The 19,319-nt window shown below is 45.3% G+C and overlaps 1 long non-coding RNA gene across 3 annotated transcripts in view; it reads right to left on the bottom strand.

The window, feature by feature from the left end:
• Positions 1-7,482: 7,482 nt before the first annotated feature.
• Gm32663 overlaps positions 7,483-19,319 on the bottom strand; it is a 57,538-nt gene continuing 45,701 nt past the window's right edge. For 2 of the 3 annotated variants that reach the window (XR_003948953.1, XR_003948955.1), the window contains 4 exons: positions 11,319-11,438; positions 9,706-9,873; positions 9,030-9,217; positions 7,483-7,515 (listed from right to left, as the gene is read on the bottom strand). This is a non-coding gene — a long non-coding RNA (predicted gene, 32663). Of the gene's footprint in view, positions 7,516-9,029; positions 9,218-9,705; positions 9,874-11,246; positions 11,439-19,319 lie in introns of all 3 variants that reach the window. The other variant, XR_003948954.1, reaches the window with a different exon arrangement.

The raw sequence follows: 19,319 nt of genomic DNA, 5'->3' as shown, positions 1-19,319 counted from the left end.
GCGGGATATCCACTTCCAGTCACCCATCTTTCAAATGGGTTTGCTCAGCATTCCGAAGCGTGTGACAGGGCTTTCATCTCATCGCCAAATCTCTACAGGTGTGTAAAAGCCAGGGGCTGGAGAGATGGCTCAGCGGTTAAGAGCACTGACTGCTCTGCCAGAGGTCCTGAGTTCAATTCTCAGCAACCACATGGTGGCTCACAACCATCTGTAATGGGATCTGATGCCCTCTTCTGGTGCGTCTGAAGATAGCGACAGTGTGCTCATATAAAATAAATAAACCTTTAAAAAAAAAAAAAAGGCAGGAGCTGGTGGCAGAGCAAGGAAAGGTGCCTGCTTAGTGTCTGGGGTTCCCAGAGACATTCTTTGGCCACACCATGGACAGTCAGGACCGAGAGTAGGGCAGCAGGCACATGCCAGGAAACTTGTAGGACACATCGTCTTAGGAATGTGCCAGCATGACTCACTCTCATCATTCGAAACCTTCCTTTCCCCTCTTTTCCCCATCCTGAAAGTGGTCTGCAGTGTCCTGGGAACAGTTTTGGGAATCTGTGAGAGCAAAAGCATTCACAATACTATTAAAACATTTGCTGTATGGACAGTTACAGTCACCGTGACACATAATCCCAGTAAGGCAAGGTAATGCAATGACCCCCCCCCCCAAACTGTACCCGGACAGCAATGTGTTCCCTACCATTGTTTTGTTCACAAGAAGTGAATGAAGGAAAGAGGGCGAAAGGGAGGAAGGGAGGAGAGGGCGGGAGGGGGCAGTATTTATTATCACACTTCTATGATCCCAGCCCTCAGGAAGCTGAGGCAGGAAGATCATGAATTTGAGGTCTGCCTGGGTTACATAGCCAGTCCCTGCTGATATAGAGAAGGGAAGGGGGCTCACAAGGACTGCGTTCGTCAACGTTTTCCTACACGCAGATTTACTGAAGCACCTTCCCCGACGAAGCATTAAATTACCAGGTTCACTAAATCTCACCTTGCAAGTATGGCTCTATACCGCATCCTATGTGACAAGCTAGGAAATATGTCTAAGGCACTTCTTCTGCATAAAGAAGTATTACAGTTGTTACCGGGGGAAATCATTGTGTTGCGATTTATGTTGCAAGCATGAAATGTTACTTTTGCTTTAAAGAAATCTTGTTCCAATTTATCAGGCATTTGCTTGAAAATTAAAAAAAAAAAAAAAAGCTGAGTTTGTCATTACAAAAAAAAAGGTAGACTCGTGTTTGTGACTCTATTTCTTGCTGAGGTTTGGATACTGGGTGGAATTACTCAAGCGGGTCATTAACATAGTATGCCCTTTCCAAATCACCCCTGTAGTGCCAGATTTCCCCCCATATATTTCAGCAAAACCAACATATCACACTGTACCAAATGAAAATCTGTCTATAAGAATCTGGCAGCTGAGTGTATGCTATAGTTGTAGCTTGGTGTTCTTACGGGATTCCTAACAGTGGGAGTGGGGAGAGGGTGGTGGAGGGGAGCTGTCTCTGACTCTTTTGCCAGCTTTTGAGTCTCTTTTCCTCTACGGGAAATATGAGGGGAGGCGCCTAGTCTTGTAATTTGACATGCCCTGAGTGCTTCATTTCCCTGGGAAGCCCGCCCTTTACTAAAGGGAAACAGAAGAGGATTGGATCTGGGGAAGAGGGGAGGAGCCCAGGGGGAGGGGCTAGTGTTATTAGACGCGTTCTCACGCCCGGCCAGGAAGAACACCACAGACCAGAATCTTCTGCGGCAAAGCTTTATTGCTTACATCTTCAGGAGCCAGAGTGCAAGAAGCAAGAGAGAGCGAAAACGAAACCCCGTCCCTATTAAGGAGAATTCTCCTTCGCCTAGGACGTGTCACTCCCTGATTGGCTGCAGCCCATCGGCCGAGTTGACGTCACGGGGAAGGCAGAGCACATGGAGTAGAGAACCACCCTCGGCATATGCGCAGATTATTTGTTTACCACTTAGAACACAGCTGTCAGCGCCATCTTGTAACGGCGAATGTGGGCGCGGCTCCCAACATCTCCCCCTTTCCTTTTAATAAGAGCAAATAGGCCACCCATATTAATGAGAGTGGAGATAGAGGTCAAATCCCCAGTGTGTAGGTAAAGGAGCCATGTACAGGATTAGCTCTTAGGCTCACAGGCTTTTACCCAGAGCAACCCTGACCTGCTCCCGTGTCGTTTTGCCTGGGGGAAGGGAACTAGGACACTGAACCTTCATGAAAGATGACATGTCTCCCTAGAATAGGCTCATATATGCCGCAGAGCCTTTCCATTGCAGTGCTTAGCCGTGCAACTCTCTCGGGCTGCTGAAGCACACTCACTCTATCCCGTGCAATGAGTCTAGCCTCGTGAGATGTAAGAGCTGAGTGGCCAGCGACCTATTGCCTAAGCATAGATAACCATATATCAGGGGGAGCTCCATGTTCTAGTCCTGCAAGCGCCTGGGCAATAACCACCTTGTCTCTCCTAGTTTGGGCCTTAAGCTTACAGACCAATCAAAGAAGCAACACTAATCCACAGCAAAGTGTATCTCCAAATAATATTAATCCCACCCATTTTTTAAAGAAAGAAAATGCTGAGGAGATCCAATTGGGTAATCCTTTGGTCAGCGACAGGTCCAAGCGCGTGGAGTTGACCTGAAGTCTCAATTCCCGAAGGATCTGTTCAAATTCAGCCATCCAATTCTGTAACATATACTGAAAAAGACTTTTTGACAATTTAGCTGCCCTAGTAAATTTCTCATACTGAATGGAAGTAACACACAATCTCGGAAACTTTTGTTTACATCCCAGCTGAGCTATTTGCCATAACAAAACTAATTGTATTTGCTGAAAAATATTGGCAACTCTACTGGAAGGCTTAATCACTCCAGCCACTTCTAAAAGATTTACTGCATTAACCACATAACAGGAATCTGACACAATATTAAGGGGTTCTAAAAAGGTTTTTAAAACTTCTAAAACCACTAAACATTCTACCACTTGAGGTGAATTTTCATTATATTGTTTGGATACCACTTTACCATTAGCCACATAGGCACCTATGCCAGTTTTTGATCCATCAGTATATACCACAATCCCATTTTTAAGTGGGTTTCTTACTGTTATTTGTGGAAAAACAACAGATTGATTTTGGGCAAACTGTAAGATTGGATGCTTTGGATAATGGTTATCTATTTTTCCTGAAAAGGAGGTAACTAAAACTGCCCAATCATTAGATGTGGCTGCCAAGGTTTGAACCTGTGCAGCGGTATAAGGTACAATTAAAAGATATGGACTTTGCCCAAAGTGGGTGATTGCTGCTTTTAGGCCTTTAAGGGCAAGCTGTGCAATTGCATCAGGATACCAATCTATTATTTTAGCTGGGGATACATTTGGATGGATCCATAACAATGGCCCATTCTGCCACAAAACTGCAGTTGGCAATTGTGCTGTCTTAAAGACACACAAACTGAAAGGCTGCGAATCCTCAATACGTTGTAATTGTGCATTCTGTAAGGCTTTTTCCACTTTTTGTAAGGCCTGGTTAGCAGCTAGAGTAAGAGTCCTAGGGGAGGAGATATGAGGATCTCCTTCTAAAATACTAAACAAAGGCCTTAACTCAGTGGAAGGAATCTTTAAAAAAGGTCTGAGCCAATTAATATCTCCCAACAGCTTTTGAAAATCATTTAAGGTATGGAGGTGATCTCTTCTTATCTCTACCTTTTGGGGCACAATCTTATCTGGGGACACCACAGAGCCCAAGAATTGTCCTGTATCAGAAATTTGGACCTTTTCTGTGGCTATCTGTAAACCCCACTGACTTAAAGTTTTAAGTAGAAAAGGATATGCCTTTTGTAGCATGGTAAGGTCTTTATGGCACAGGAGGATGTCATCCATGTAAAGGAGCAAAATTAAAGAGGGGAATTGTTCCCTCACTGGCAAAAGAGCTTCTTGCACATAAAGTTGACACATAGTAGGACTATTGGACATTCCCTGTGGTAAGACCTTCCATTGATACCTCTTATCAGGTTCCATGTGATTAATAGAGGGGATGGTAAAGGCAAATCTGGGCCTATCCCTTGGACACAAAGGTATAGAAAAGAAACAATCTTTAATATCTATAATAATTAAATTCCAGCCACGTGGTAAGGCGGAAAGTACAGGGAGACCCCTCTGTACTGGGCCAAATAAGTTCATTTGCTCATTAATGGCTCTGAGGTCATGGAGCAGTCTCCACTTTCCTGACTTTTTCTTAATTACAAAAATTGGAGTATTCCAAGGTGAGGTAGAGGGTTCAATATGGCCTAGTTTTAATTGTTCCTCTACCAGTTGAATCACAGCTTCTAGTTTTTCAGAGGATAGGTGCCATTGAGGAACCCACACTGGGTCCCCTGTTTTCCATGGTATGGGCTGTGCTGCCCCAATGGCCGCTAAGGAAAAACCCAGACCCTGTCTGTCTTGGTTTCCATTAGGTGAGATGGGCTCTATCCTTCTCTGTTCTTGATGTCCTAACCCTTTTCCTTCTTTATAACCCATCTTTGCCATGATATTTTTTGCTTTAGTTGAATACCCTCCGGATGGGGCGTTTTCATTGGACAAAATAAGGCCCAAATGCTGCATAATATCCCTTCCCCAGAGGTTAACCGGGAGTGGGAGCACATAAGGTATGAATTTCCCTTGCTGCCCTTCAGAGGATTCCCACGTCAAGGCAACGGAGCTTATAGTGGGACATGATTGATATCCTAGGCCCTGTAATGAATGAGATGACTCTGTGGTGGGCCATGCTTTGGGCCACCAATGTGTAGAGATTATACTTTTATCTGCTCCGGTATCAAGGATGCCTTCAAACTCTTTTCCATTAATCTTAAGGCGGAGCTTAGGTCTATCATTTAAAGATACAACCAAATAGGCAGAATCATTTCCTGAGGAGCCCATTTTCTTTATCTCAGGTCCTGCAGATTTCTCCCTGGTATTATCAGGGAGGAGCAGCAGCTGAGCTATCCTATCTCCTTTACTAATAGAAAAAACGCCTTTAGGGCTTGAGCACAGGACCTGTATTTCAGGGGAATGTTGACAATCCATAACTCCAGGGTGGACTACTAAGCCCTGCAAGGTGAGTGAACCCCGGCCGAGAATAAGGCCCATGGTTCCCGGGGGCAAGGATGGTATAGGCTCCACTGGCACCGGCTGAATACTCATTTGAGGCATTAATAGGAAGTCGGAGGCGGCACGCAGGTCCACCCTTGTGGGTCTTCCTGGGTCGCCTCTCTGACTGCTTCCTGGGTCCTGACAAACCGGTTCCCATATCTTTGAGGGCCCTGGGACCGAGGGCCCGATGACCCGTTTTTTGGCACATCAGTTGATTGACTATCAGGTGGGGGAAGAATTCTGCCCTTTATATCCCTCACAGAGCGACACTGGTCAGCTCTATGATAACCTTTGCCACACTTAGAGCAAAGAGTGAGAGTCCCTCCCTGTTTATCTGGAGCTCTGCAATCTTTCTTAAAATGCCCAGGCTTTCCGCAGTTAAAACATGTCCTCTGATTATTTCTGCCCATGGAGCGGTTCTGAGATTGAAGGATGGCGGCCGCTAAGCCTGCATTGGTGAGAGGTCCCCCAAGCTCTCGACAGACCCTGAGCCAGTCTTGTAAGCCTTTGTTCTTTCTTGGGGCTATGGCCGCTCGGCACTCCTTTGTGGCTTGCTCATAGATTAGCTGTTCTATCAGAGGCGCAGCTTGCTCTGAATCTCCAAAAATACGCTCTGCTGCCTCTGTCATTCTGGCCACAAAATCTGAGAAGGATTCCTGAGGTCCCTGGATTATCTTTGTTAACTGCCCAGTGGTTTCACCTGCTCGAGAGAGCGCCTTCCAGGCCCTAATAGCCGTGGAAGAAATCTGGGCATAAGCTCCCCAATGGTAGTTTGTCTGATCAGCAGAATAAGCTCCCTGACCCGTTAACAAGTCAAAAGTCCAATCTCTCTGCTCTGGAGTCAAAGCAGCTGCGTTTGCTCGGGCCTGCGCTTGTGCAGCTTCGTGCCAAAGCGCTCTCCATTCCATATATTTGCCCATACTAGGGAGAGCGGCTTTTACAACCGTTTGCCAGTCAGCAGGAGTTAGTGCCATGCCGGCGAGCCTGTCTAACTGCACCAAGGTAAAATTAGCATTGGTTCCGTATTTACGGACCGACTCGGCGAGTTCTTTAATTTGTAAGTATTCTACCGGAGCGTGGACACGCCCACCCTCGGCTCCTTCAAAGACTGGAAATGCCTGTTGTATTTTCCTTTGTTCCTCTCTGGGAATGAATGAGTCTGCGCACTGCCTCTCTGCGCACTGCCTCTCTGCGCATCTCTCTGCGCATTGCCTCTCTGCGCATTGCTGACGCACTACGCAGGGCGGGGGCTCCGCATAGGGCGGACCTTGAAGCCGACTGCCCTGAGGCCAATCAGCAAACTGGCCTTCGCCAGCCGCTTTTGGCTTCCTTAACTGATTAGCTAGCACTTTACCTGGCTGGTACCCTTTTTTCTCATAATGAGCTGCTTCTTCCTCCCAGTCTGTTTCTTCAGAGGAGAATTCTTCATCTGCTTCAGAGCTACTAAGAGCTGGCTCCCCGAGCCCATCCAGCGATGAGCACAGGCTCCTTTTCCTAGAGACCTCCGCTAATTGATCTTTCTTCTTTTCCCTTTTTCCTCTTTTTCTTCTAATCTCTCTCCAGGTATTCCTACCTAACCTTAACTTTTCCTCAGGTTCAAGACCCGTGGAAAGGCCTGTACGCTTATTTTGTGTACCATATTTTCTCTTTGCTCCTTCTCTCTCTCCCCGCTTTACTTCTGATAGATTGCCCTGAATTTCATCCAGAATCCGCCCTGCCTTAACCACTTGATAACATGTGAAAAGGGACAAAAGGGCTTCTAACACTAGAAAAAATTCAAGGCCAAACATTTTCCACTTTACTTCTGATAGACTGTCTTGAATTTCCTTAGAAAGTTCAAGATCAGACTTACCTCGTAAAGCTGTACTCACTGGTACTCTCGTTCCCCAGCTGAAAAGTTCTGAATTCATACAGTTGAATCCTTCTTAACAGTCTGCTTTACGGGAACCTTTATTACCGCGACCCGCAGTTCTGGTTCTGGAATGAGGGATCTTCCTTGCGCCAGTCCCGAGTTTTTTCTCGTCCCGGAATTCGGCACCAATTGTTATTAGACGCGTTCTCACGCCCGGCCAGGAAGAACACCACAGACCAGAATCTTCTGCGGCAAAGCTTTATTGCTTACATCTTCAGGAGCCAGAGTGCAAGAAGCAAGAGAGAGCGAAAACGAAACCCCGTCCCTATTAAGGAGAATTCTCCTTCGCCTAGGACGTGTCACTCCCTGATTGGCTGCAGCCCATCGGCCGAGTTGACGTCACGGGGAAGGCAGAGCACATGGAGTAGAGAACCACCCTCGGCATATGCGCAGATTATTTGTTTACCACTTAGAACACAGCTGTCAGCGCCATCTTGTAACGGCGAATGTGGGCGCGGCTCCCAACAGGCTAGGAGAAGAAGAGGGAGGGAAAGAGGAAACACAAGAAACTGGATACCACCTCAGCCACTCATTAACAAAATTCAGAGGCAGAAATATAAAATAAAACAAGGCACAGATTTTTCTTGTCTTAATTTTTCATCAACAGTATGTTGTCTGTGTTACATCCAATGAATTCGCTGTTGTTTTAAAATAAGTTAATAATTATTTCATAAATGTTTCTACCGTGTAAGTAGATACAGCCCAAATAAGCAAAGGCCTTTTGGGAAATTCAGATATTTCTCAGTATATAAAGGAGGAGCAGAAATGATGGCTCAGCAATGGAGAGCACTCCCTGCTCCTAGTAGAGGACCCTGGTTCAGTTCCCAGAACCACGGGGCAGCTCACAAAAATCTGTAACTCTAGTTCCAGGGGACCTGACCTCCACCAGCACCAGGCACACACATTCTGCACATAATTCATGCAGGGCGAATACTCACACACATAAAGAAAAGCAAATCTTAAAAAAATAAAAGAAAATAAAAAAGAATATAGAAGTATCCTGAGACTAAAACTTGAAAAATAGTTACAATAGAATCGTGTAACCAAAATAAAAATAAATAATTGACACAGATTGTGTAATATATGCAGAAATAAACACACAGTAGGTAGATGAGATCATTTCAGTGTCATGAAAAGTTTAAGCAGAAGAAAAAATCCAGTTGCTGACTAGCCTGTTATCATAGGAATGGATGATTTTCAAGAATTTTTAAGCCATCAGAGAAAAGTGACAGGTATTTGTGACTCTGGAAAGAGTCTCAGTCACTGGCTTAGATTTTCTTTTAAAGCCATATTGTATGAAAATGTTCAAATACATTATTAAACTACACTGAGATTTAAATGATAAGTGAACTCTGAAGCAAGGTAATTTTTTGCATTAACATAATTTCTCATCTTTTTTCCTTCTTAAGATATGTTCTTCTCGATCCTAACTAATAAGGAAAATCCCTGAAGGTAATCCTCAGGCATCAAGTTGACTTCAAACCTCATGATTTCATTTGCAATGTTCTTCTTATTGTTTTTCTGTTTTCTCCAGGGCAGTGTTAATTGGAAAAGAAAACTCACTGATATGAAGCAAGTCTCTTTGACTCCTAAGATTCTGATGGTCATTATTATAATAATGTCTATAGTTTAAATGCCTGTATTTATCTAGTGTAAATATTCTAATATATTAATCTATATACTACTTTGTAACATGTTTAAATAGTTCAATACATTTCACGGTGAATTAAAATTTCTAGACTTATTTTATATACAGTTTGCTATGTTGAAATACTTAAGTATCTTATCAACATGTAGTCATGTTTGTCCTGAATTTTAATGCATTTCAAATGCTAAAGAATATTAAATAAATTGTTCTTGCATTATTTTCATTCAAAAAAAAAAAAAGATATGTTCTTCTCACTCTGGGAAAACTTAAGAATGAAATTCCTGCTTTTCGTTTCCAGGAATCCAAATTAACAGTAGAAGCTAGTTCAGTCACACCTTGTCTACGACGAGATTCCCTCTGAGTGACTGGAAGAATCAGAATCCAAGGTCTCGGGCATTCTCTTGTAGGACACTGTGATGTAATCCATCGTCTCTGAGAACACAGCACATTTCACATGATGCTGGACACTGCTGCTTCATGGGGTGAAACATCAGGAGCTCCAGCGATGCTCGGTCAGAAGAGCCTTTACCAACAAGCGTAAGAACCTGACTTTAGTCACCAGCACCCACATAAAAGCTGGATATGGTGACATGTGCTGTGTGCTTATAATCTCAGTAATGGGGAGGCAAAGGCAGGAGGATCCCTGGCGCTCGCTGATGAACCAGCACAGCCTCATTGTCAGCAGGCTTCCGGCTCCAGTGAGCAGCCCTGTCTCAGAAAACAAGGTGGATATTATTCAAGGTTGCCTTTGGGTTCCATGTGCATCCACACACCCACACATTTTTTTTTTTCCTAAGTCAAAGTTTCTCTGTGAAGCCCTGGCTGTCCTGGAACTCACTCTGTAGACCACACTGGCCTTGAACTCAGAGATCCACCTGCCTCTGCCTCCCTGCTGCTGGGATTAAAGACGTGCACCACCACCTCCTAGCTTTTTTTTTTTTTAAGTAGAATATTAGCTCCAACCACCATAGTCCCCATATTCCAAAGATGAGCAAAAAAGCCAAAGGTTACCAACTAAAGAACCTCAGGAAGGGGGCAGAGACATCTCATCACCCATGTTGTCATCACACTAATGGCTTTCTGGATCTCTGACACTGCAGCTGTGCCTGGGAGCCCAAACACTTGATACCACATGCGGGAGAAGTAGACGAATGACTGAAGCTGATTTCCTCGGCAGCTCTGAGATATCGGGGAACAAGAAGCTGATTCAATTATTCGCGTAGAAGTAGAAAGGGGTAAAAATGGCTTGGCGTTGGGAAAAAAATGAGGTGCTGACACGGACTGGGACATGGATAAGCCTTAAAATCCTGCTAATGAAACCCTCATTCCAAAAGGCCACATAGCGTCCACATGCAGGAGATGTCCTGAGTAGGCAAATCTACAGGTAGATCATAGATTTGTAGGGGCATGGAGCTAGGAGGAAGGAGAGTCAACTGTTGGTGTTTCTGTTTTATTATTTTATTGGGTTCTTACCCCTTTACCTCCCTTCCAACCCTTATGCCACCCTGATTTCTGCTAACCCCTCAACACTAGGTAGGAGAGAAAGAAGGTCAAAGTGGGAAGGGGGCATAGAACCTATAGGCTACTTGCTTCTGATTAGGGTCATTGGGTTCCTCTGGGCAAGTGCAATCAATCTTTGTCAACAGGATATCCAGCAGTCCAGCAAACCAGCAATAGCAAACAGCACAGCAGCAGGGGCAGCAGCAGCAGCAGCAGCAGCAGCAGCAGCAGCAGCAGGGAGCGGCCACCACCACAAGCCCTCTCGGGTTGCTCTCATTTATACCCTCTCTAGAATTACACTGTCTACCGCTGGCAAAAATCATACACCCACTACTCACCCACCCAGAGCACAAGACAGTCATAGTTAATGGCTATGGACAAACTAAAGCAGCCTCATATCCCACACCTGGAGTCAAAATAAAACTATAACTGGATTTTTAAAAAAGATGTATTTATATGAGTACATTGTAGCTGTCTTCAGACACACCAGAAGAGGCCATTGGATCCCATTGTGAGCCACCATGTGGTTGCTGGGAATTGAACTCAGGACCTCTGGAAGAGCAGTCAGTGCTCTTAACCACAGAGCCACCTCCCCAGCCTCCATAACTGGATTTTTAAAGAAACCAAAATTCTTACTACAGTCAACTGCTAGAAAATATTTGGGGGAAAGGTGGTGTGGGAATGGTCTAGACTTGACTATAATGTCAGTAGTACAACTGTATAAGTCAGTTACATTCCACATGAGTGACGTGGATTATATCTTAATAAAGCTATTACCAAAATAATGTAGAGGAGTTTGAGCTCCGCCCCATCTGAAGTGTACAGGCATTCCTACTGACTTTGCGTGAACAAAGGCTTATAAAGTTATTCTAAGGTTGTCTCAAGGTAGACCCTTCTAAAACTGCACATCACAACAGCTAGGAACTCAGTAAACACGTCCAGGGCAAAAGCAATGTGGACAATGAGGAGAGGCAGACACAGGCTCAGCATCGTGACGATAGGTAACAGGTGGCCTAGGCAAGACCTCTGTACCCCTACAGAATGGCACACACCAGCAGAGCCCCATCTTGAGAAGATCAGAATGTCATCCAGAGTTATGGTAGGGGCGGGACAACATAAAAGACCTGCACACTCTGCAAACTTCCACGTGGGACTGGGAATCCGATGGCAGGGGCACCTTGCCCGTTGCGTGACTGCAGTGATGGCTGGGGCTTCAGAGAAGCTGAGCTGGTTCTCCAACGGACCTACAGCAACCGCACAGGGATGAGATTAGCATTAATAATTCATATGGAATTTATGTTGCTTAAGAATCACAACACAATGTGGAATCCGGGTAATTTCTATTCCAGTGACAAGGGCCGCTCATCACTGTTAGTGATACTTTATTTTTTATAATTTCTGGCGCCTACACAATAACCGTGCACGCAACAGCTACTTATTCTCTTCCTTTGTAGATGAGGAGTTAAGTGAAGAGAAGATAAAGCAATTCTCCCAAGTCGTGAATAAGGGGCAGAGCCTCTCTGTGCCCTGGCACCTCCTAGGTGGTCAGCTGCATTGGGATGAAGATGGCTGTCTCCTCTCCAGGCACTGGCTGTCAGGAACTCACCAGAGTGGACCCTGAGGCAGACCTCGTACTTTCTATGAGATGCATATGGCCACAGAAGCGGCTGCTGATGCCCTGGGTGAAGGGTGGACAGACACGAAGAACAGGGATAGACAAATCTGCTCCTGGGCTGACAGATGCTACTGTGCCTCACTGACTGGGCTCAAAAAAGCCAGTGGGATCAGGAACTTCACAAGCTCTCTAGAGAAGATGCCTGCTAATCTGTAGTCAGAAAGTCCTTAATGTTTAAGGTGCTCAATACAAACCAGCAATAGCAAACGACGCAGCAGCAGTAGGGACAGTAGCATACAATTAATTTTGTTGCAGCTTCATAACTGTAATTCTGGCTACCGTTATGAATTGCAATGTAAATATGTCCGATATTTTGATGGTCTTAGATGACCCCTGTGAAAGAGTCATTGGATTCCCAAAGGGTCTTGACCTACAAGTTGAGAAACACTGATAGTAAGAAGCCCAGAACCAAAACCATAGCATCCTCCTCTATAAATTAGTAATAACCATAATGTCTAACTCCTGGAATTGCTCTGGGAATGAAAGCAAACCATACATATAGAAACATCCAACAGAAGGCCCATGTATACGGTAGGTACTCAGAAGTCAGTGGCTCTGTAAAGTAGGCATTCATTTCAATGTACCGCTGGGCAAAAACAATACATGGCGTCCACCCAGATCCTTCTTCTAAACAAATACATGGCGTCCACCCAGATCCATCTTCTAAACCACTTTATCCTCTTTCTTCAATGCTAAATGGAACGCTGACATTTGCTTAATCTAGAGCCAGGCGTGGCACATGCCTAGAGTCCCAGCACTCTGGAGGCTGAGGTAGAAGGGAGTGTTGTGAGTCTGGGGCTATATCCTGAGAGCCCAAAGGGTTGTAAGTCTGGGGCTATATCCTGAGAGCCTATCTTTATAACTCTGTAACAAATGAGGGGCGAGCATTGTTGTATTCTGGGAGTTGCCTGGATGAATTTTTAGCTAGTTATAGGCGAATAATTTACTTGCAATCTTAAAAAAAAAAAAAAAAGATGTTGCTTGTGAGATGGAAAAATACATAAGGAGTGTAAGAAGTGGGGACACCACCAGGAAGCCCTCCAAGCCAAGGTGTCACTTGATGGAAAAGGCAGCTGTGGCCTGCACCCCTATCAGCATCAGTAAGCTGAGTGGGGGGCCCTTCCTGGGAAGCAGGAAGTGTTGCTGTCAGATACTCAGTCCTATCATCTTGTCCCTACCCTGTGGCATTGTCTGTGGCAAACAAAGGAAACCCTGAACCAGGGAGATACGGGAGAGAAGTCCTCAAAAAGTGACACCCGCCCGCCCATATCTTGGAAAGCATGTGGTAAGTGTGAGATAGTGCCAGGGAAGGATCAGAGAGAGGGGGAAGGCTTTGATATCCTTTGAAAAGGGTGCTGCGCTTACGAGAAAACTAGTTCAAAGTTGAATGAAACACACAGCAGGTGTCAGGCGGGTGCAGAATCGAAAGTCTTGGGCTGTGGAGGGAAAAGGCTTAGAGGATGAGGTTTAGGAGAGAATAGTGTGTGTGTGTGTGTGTGTGTGTGTGTGTGTGTGTGTGTGTGTGTGTGTGTCTGTGTCTGTGTGTCTGTGTGTCTGTGTCTGTGTGTCTGTGTGTGTCTGTCTGTGTGTGTCTGTCTATGTGTCTGTGTGTGTATCTTTGTGTGTGTATTATGTGGTATGTGTGTGTGTCTATATGTCTGTGTGTGTCTGTGTGTGTGTCTGTGTGTGTCTATGTGTGTCTGTGTGTGTGTCTGTGTGTTTGTCTTTGTGTGTGTATGTGTGTGTGTGTGTGTGTGTATGTGTGTGTGCATGTAGGGGACACACATTTAGCCAAGGGTGCCTGACTGTTTGTCTCTGCCCTATATTTAAGTGCATGCCCTTAAGGACAAATCAACCTGTGTCCATGTGTTACATGTTATTTATGAGAGCCAGGGGAGGTTCTCAGGCAGTGGGAAATGTGGGAGGTGGGACTGTGATGGGGTTTGGCAGTTGAGGATTAAGGAGCAGGAACTCCAAACTGAATTCTGGGTCCACCTGTTAGGAACTCATCAGACCATTACTGTCAGCTCACTGCCAAGGCTGCATCTTTTAAGAGAAATAGTGTCTGTTTGTGGAATAGTTGCCCAACCTCACTCATGCCTAGTGTTCAAGGAGGCCAGAAGAGGGGAATGGATCCCTCCAAACTGGAGTTCCATGTGATTGTAAGCTGCCATGTGGGTGCTGGGAACAGAACCCAGGACGCCTGCAGGAACAATAAATGCTCTAAACTGCTGAGTCATTTCTCCAGCCCCAGTTTTGTGGGATTTGGGGACATGGTCCCACTCTGTAGCCCAGGCTGGCCAGGAACTTGACTGGTAGAGCAGGCTGGCCTTGAATGTGTGTTGATTCCCCTGCATCACACTCCCAAAAGCTAAGTTTATAATTAGCAAATGTAAATCATCACATCTGGCTGAATTTGTGGGGCATTTTGTTTTGCTCTTCCTTATTATTATTATTATTATTATTATTATTATTATTATTATTATTGATTTGCTGCTGCTGCTGCTGATGACGATGATAAAATATAGAGGGATATGTGTATGATGATGGAGTGGGAGGGGCGTGCCACAGTGCATCTGTGTGGATCAGAGGACTTTAAGGAGTCAGATCTTATCTCCTACCAGAGATACTGGGACTGAACTCCGGTAGTCAGTTTCACACAGAAAGCTCGTTTTCCCTCTGTGCCATAGGTTGGCCAAGATTGTGTTTCTTAATCACTTCTCTATTAAAAGCAGCCAAGTTGAACCCACTGCATATAAGCACCGGTACTGAATAATTGTCCAGCAAAGAAATCACTCAAGATCTCAAAGCTTTTTCATTGGCTAGAACCACATCTTATTCCCGCCTTCCTATTGTTTTTAAGTACTCAGGTAATGTTAAATGTTACATTGTTTACATGACTTTGCATTTTGTGTCAAAGTGTCTGTTGCCTCAAACACAGTGCTAGCCAGCTTGCCATTGCTGTAACAAAGACCTGAGGTGATCAACAAATCAAGAGAAAGGTTGCTTTTATAGTTTTGGATGTTCCAGTCCATGGCAGATTGGCCCCGTTGCTCCTTTGCCTATGTGGAGGCAGGCCATCATGGCAGGACCATGTGGCAGAAGTCCCAAGCAGCAAGCAAATGGGAAGGAGAGGGAAACTGAACATGGTGCTTGCAGAGCAGAGGAAACTGAGTTCTAGGCCAGCCTGGGCCACATAGCAAGATCCTCTGAGATAAAGAGAAAGAGAGGGTGAGGATTCCCACAATCTCCTTCAAGTACACACAACATCTTGAAAAACTCCCCTTAGGCCTTGTCTTGTGAGACCCCGACTTAGAGCGTTTCTCCCTGGAAGGTAAAGCCCCTGGACGTTCCCCAAGCTTGTTTCCCTGATCTCTAAAAATACACCCAGAAAGAAGCTCTTTGTTCTCTATAGCCAGCAAAAAGCCTTTTTGTTTCTATACTTTACAACCAGAGATGTGATAATTGTAAAAGACCCAGCCAGGCACTTGCCTGGCTTCCTGTGCTGAGGACATGGAGATAAAAATTCAGAAAGAACTCACTCCCCAATCCTCCTGCCTTGTAAATTTCACCAAGGACACCTGGAAGAGAAGAATTCCTCCCAGCTCCTCCCAGCTCCTCCCAACTCCTCCCAACCCTCCTCCCAACTCCTCCCAATTCCTCAGCTAGCTGTTAAAAGCCCCCTACTGTCACTGCTCGGGGTCGAACTCCCCTGCCCTGCATGGTGGAAGGAGTTCATCCTCAGCTAGCTGATAATAAAACCTCTTGCTGTTTGCATCAGGTGTGGTTTTCTCTCGAGTCATTGGGTGCTGGCCAGCTCATCCCGGGACTTGAGCAGAGGCCCAGCTTCGGGGGTCTTACAGTCTCTTAAAAGTTCTCCACCTACCAAAAACACCAAGCTGAAAACAGCCTTTATATACATACACCTTTGAAAGATATTTCAGATCTAAACTACAGAAAGTAAAGAAAATACACAGTTGATATTGCAAACAAAAGCTAAAAATGGTGACTCATGCCTATAATTCCAGCACTTAGGAAGGTGAGGTAGGAAGATCATGAGTTCAACGCCAACCTGGGCTATATGGTAAGAGATTGTCATTGCTGTTTTTAGAAGCAGGGTTTATGTGTAGGAATGTTTAAATGGTATTCTAAGATCAACTCCAGAGCTCATAGATCTTCCGGGAAATTTTCCCAAAGGAGGAACAAGCATTATGGGGAAACGAAATTTCCCAAAGTCTTAGAAAGTTGTGATGAATTACAAACTACATTTCAGTCCACACAAACACCTTCTCTGAGCAACAATGCACACCTGCCCACAAGTGACAGCCCCTCCCAGTTCAATGTTATCATCTGTTGCCTGCATGCTCCCCCTCCCCCTCCCCCGGCCCCCCAGTTCTCACACCCAACTGGATGACTTCAGTGGCTCTGTTCACCTGGCCACATCCACGAAGCATCCTGCTCTTGTCTATATCCCATACCTTCTTGTCCTTGAACTTCCCTGACACTTGTCTCTCTTCCCTGAACACAAAATAAACAAACTCTCCAGCCCGTTTTTCCTAGATCCAATTTTAGGATGGTGAACAATTGCTAATGTTTGTCTGGGAACTGCTGGGCTTGCGGGATTTTCCAGCTTATATTTTCATTTCGTTTTGGTTGCTTGCTTGTTTGCTTGTTTGCTTGCTTGCTTATTATCCGGTTACAATATAGCTTTAGCCCATTGAGGTCATTTTGGGGAATTTGTATTTAGACATACACCCACAAGGAGGGTAAGAGGCAATATTTTCATGATATGTTTCATTAGACTCTTCCATATTTTACATTCCTTAGCCACAACTGGTTATTGCACACACACACACACACACACACACACACACACACACACACACAAGAGTAATTGATGTGTAGCCTCAATTCATTCTTGTTAGCCACTCTTGGCTGACAGCCATCTTTGTTAGTCTATCTAGGAAAGAATAGTCAATTTCTCTTGCTACTTAAGTACACTAGGGAAGAGGTGGTAGCCAGACTCAGATACAGACTCAGAAGGTTAGAATTGTAACATTTGTTAAAGAGACTAGATCTTACCCCATCTCACTCCCTGATCACACCAAAATCCCTAAGCAGAGAGAATCTCCATTGACATCAGGTTCCTGGAGGTTGCAAGACACAGTAAAGCCCCACAGGGTGAGAGAGATGGTGGCTCTTTCAGCAGAGAAGACCCCAGCATCAACATGTGCATCTTATGAGGGATATGGAAGAAAATCAAAGAGAACCAAGGAAAGAGAGACAGCTGCCCCCTGAGCCCTGTGTGGTCTGCCTTCTGCGCATTTCTCGGGTACAGTAGATTCACATTTCTGATGTTTCTATTTCTCCTACTCTGTGATGATCTTCTGTCTTGAGAACTAAAGCTGTGGACTGAAAAGGAGCAAGCAGTCTCCAGATACTTCTGCTTCAGGGCATAGACAGCCAGCTGACCTGACACACCCAGATAGGTAGGGAAAGGCAGACCTACCATCTCCAAGAGCTAAAAGGCTTGGTTAGGGAAGTAAGACTTCACAACCAGCAACATCTCTATTGAGCATCTACTAGGAAGACTTGCTCACATACAAAGCCTCTCACCCGTATCTCCTCAAAGTGTTGTCCTCCACTGGTATTTCCCAGTGTAATAGAGGGAAACTGTGCTGTTTTGCTTGTTAAGTCCCCAAACCCAGCAATCATCACTGACTAATTGGTGTCTTCACATTGCACGTCCTGTCAATTCTTTAAAGAACTATTTTCAAAGTCTGCCCACTTCATGTCTCTACCTTTCTTATCACCCCTCAAATGGATTGCTTCAGAGATCCCAATTCCCCTTCGTTTCTGCTAGCTTGCACTCCTCCAATCCATTCTCTGCCCAAAGCAACGGCCAAGTTAGACCATCCTTCCTCTAAGAATCTGCCAAAGCCCCCACATCTCACTGGATGCAAAATGTCCACACTGCTCACGGTAACCTGCATCCACTTCTCCCTTACCTAATTCAGTGCTGCCTCTATGGCCGCCTCTTGGACTGGCCTCTCCTTAATCTTTGGACTGGCTGCATCCATGACTGGACATGTTCTACTCCCAGACAGCCAACATTCATGCTCCTTTCCTCTTTAGGGTTAAACGTCATCTCATTAAAGGCTTACTGACTATAGCAGGGCTTCATCTCAGATGATCCCTGACAACCCCCACTCTCTGGTTCTCACGCCATCATGCAGCCCCTAACTCTTGACAATGAGATCCAGCGAACTGCTTCTAGTGAATAAAGTAGGCAACCATGATGGAATGCCACTTTGCAAGTTAGGCTCCAAGAATGTTCTGCCTTTCATCTTAGATTTCACCTTGATTTCTTTCCTCCCTTTCTGACTCTGAGAAATACCGACTATCACACCATCTGTGATTGTATAGAACTCAAAGCGCCAAGGGATGGTAGAAACCACCCTGCTGCAAGGCACTGAGTTCTCTTTGCCCAACAGGCAGCCTCAGGCTGGCTCCTGCCAACTGTTCCACAGAAAATAGAACTTCCTGAGAAGATCTGAATCAGGGGCACTAGTTAAGCCCCACCACATTCCTGGCACACGGAAAATATCCCATAAATAAATATGTTTTGTTTTACACCTCTGAGTTTTAGAGTAATTTGTGTTACCAAATGTATGTGGGCTCATCCCTTTTTCACCCATAACTGTCCCCAGCCCTGTCTCCATACTATCCCATGCTGGGGCTGGTGGTTTAGCTCAATCATCTCAACCTGGCTCGGTCCCTTTTCTATTGCTATGATTAAAAAAAAATTCCCTGAGAAAAACATCATGGGGGGGGGGGGTGTTTTACTTTGCAGTTCATGGTACAGACCTTTATGGTGAGAAAACCACAGCAAACCCAAGAAGTAGCAGCAGATCACACTGTATCCACAGTCACAGTCAGAGAAGCTGGTCACACTGTATCCAGTCACACTCAAGGAAGCTGGTCACACTGTATCCACAGTCACAGTCAGGGAAGCTGGTCACTCTGCATCCACAGTCACAGTCAGGGAAGCTGGTCACACTGTATCCACAGTCACAGTCAGGGAAGCTGGTCACACTGTATCCACAGTCACAGTCAGAGAAGCTGGTCACACTGTATCCACAGTCACAGTCAGGGAAGCTGGTCACTCTGCATCCACAGTCACAGTCAGGGAAGCTGGTCACTCTGCATCCACAGTCACAGTCAGAGAAGCTGGTCACACTGTATCCACAGTCACAGTCAGGGAAGCTGGTCACACTGTATCCAGTCACACTCAAGGAAGGTGGTCACTCTGTATCCACAGTCACAGTCAGAGAAGCTGGTCACACTGTATCCAGTCACAGTCAGAGAAGCTGGTCACTCTGCATCCACAGTCACAGTCAGGGAAGCTGGTCACTCTGCATCCACAGTCACAGTCAGAGAAGCTGGTCAC

Source organism: Mus musculus, chromosome 10 (assembly GCF_000001635.26).
Source record: "Mus musculus strain C57BL/6J chromosome 10, GRCm38.p6 C57BL/6J".
Taxonomy (NCBI): Eukaryota; Metazoa; Chordata; class Mammalia; order Rodentia; family Muridae; genus Mus; species Mus musculus.
Note: the sequence above shows the minus strand (reverse complement) of the source record. Positions and strands in the feature narration are given on the sequence as shown.